Raw genomic sequence first — 1,651 nt, 5'->3', positions numbered from 1 at the left:
CTTGGAAGACTAAGGGGGAGCACAACGTCCCCGACAGGAGGCATGGAGAGAAGAGGACCACCAAGGGAGCTGCTGAAGGTGGTGAGGTGTGAGGCTAATTCCCTTTGCCTCGCCTGACCCAGCCTCCTGCTTCCCTGGTCGTGTATCCGAAACCAAATGTGGGTGTTCTGACCTGTAAGAAGCAGTCCCGCAGAAGTGCCCAGGCCACACGCAGCTGGGCCGCCAGCTTTGGGGACAAAGAAGATGCGGCTGACCCGTGATGACCCACTGTCCCAGACCACTAGCTGGGAAACTGAAATCCTTACAGAGATGATTACATCCGCACCGCTTTACTAGGTAAACAGTGGGGTCGCTTTCAAATGTGTGCTCTCCACATTATTTTCAAAGAGCCGTTTATCGCTTCTCAGCCTTTTGGCTAAGATCAAGTGTAGTATCAAGGAGCCGTTTGAAGTTTGCCAATTTATGACTAAAGGTGCCCCCTCTCCTCTCTGGGGCTGCCCTGGCCCCAGGAGGCCACTCTCACCAGCTAACCACCAGGTATTTCCTGAGGGAGTTTTAGGTTGTTACACATGAAACAATGCGGGGTTGTGGCCTCACTGGGGCAGGGCCCCTCCTCATTTCTGAAATGCAGTTCTTATAAACAGCTTATAATTCTTAAACTCCAAGCCTATTGTTTTATTTTTCACAACAATTATAAATATACTAGAGGCCCAGTGCATGAATTCATGCACAGTGGGGTCCCTCAGCCTGGCCTGCAGGATCAGGCCAAAACCAGCTCTTTGACACCACCCAAGGGGTCCCGGATTATGAGAGGGCACAGGCCAGGCCAAGGGACTCCACCAGTGCATGATCGGGGCTAGGGAGGGACACAGGAGGTTGGCCAGCAGGGAGGGACCGTGGGAGGGCTCCAGGGTGTGTCTAGCCTGGCTTGCTCAGTCCCCATCAGCCAGACCCCAGCAGCAAGCTAACCTACCAGGAGCATCTGCCCCTGGTAGTCAGTCAGTGCATGTCATAGCTAGTGGTTGAGTGACCTTAGCATATCATTAGCATATTATGCTTTGATTGGTTGAATGGATGACTGGACAACCAGACACTTAGCATACTAGGCTTTTATTATATAGGATTATGTGATGACAGCCTAATGGCATCATCAGGAGATGGTTAGATAAACTGGAGAATTCTCTTCAGGGGCTAAAGAAACAAGTCTGTGGCCCTAGCCCAGCCATGGGCAAACTACGGCCAGCGGGCTGGATTCGGCCCGTTCGGCTGTTCTATCTGGCCCACGGAGCCGAAAGAGCGGAGGGTTCTCTTGCTCTCCCCTCCGCTCCTTCACCAGCAGCAGTGTTAACATGGCAACGTCGGGAAACACGGCCGCAGCTCCTTCTTCTGAGTCCAGTTTAAGAACCCATTGTGGCCCTCGAGTCAAAAAGTTTGCCCACCCCTGCCCTAGCCGGTTTGGCTCAATGGATAGAGCATCAGCCTGTGGACCGAAATGTCCTGGGTTCAATTCTGGTCAAGGGCACATGTCCGGGTGGTGGACTTGATTCCCCAGTAGGGGGCATACAGGAGGCAGCCAATCAATGATTCTCATCATTGACGTTTCTAACTCTCTCTCCTTTTCCCTTCCTCTCTAAAATCAATAAAAACATAT

At 52.2% G+C, this 1,651-nt stretch overlaps 1 pseudogene; it reads left to right on the top strand.

The window, feature by feature from the left end:
- Positions 1-395: 395 nt before the first annotated feature.
- On the top strand, positions 396-522 carry LOC118657259 (annotated as a pseudogene).
- Positions 523-1,651: the final 1,129 nt, after the last annotated feature.

The sequence above is a fragment of the Myotis myotis genome, unplaced genomic scaffold (assembly GCF_014108235.1).
Source record: "Myotis myotis isolate mMyoMyo1 unplaced genomic scaffold, mMyoMyo1.p scaffold_m19_p_5, whole genome shotgun sequence".
NCBI classification, from domain to species: Eukaryota; Metazoa; Chordata; class Mammalia; order Chiroptera; family Vespertilionidae; genus Myotis; species Myotis myotis.
The sequence above is the reverse complement of the archived record's forward strand: the minus strand, read 5'-3'. Positions and strand labels throughout refer to the sequence as shown.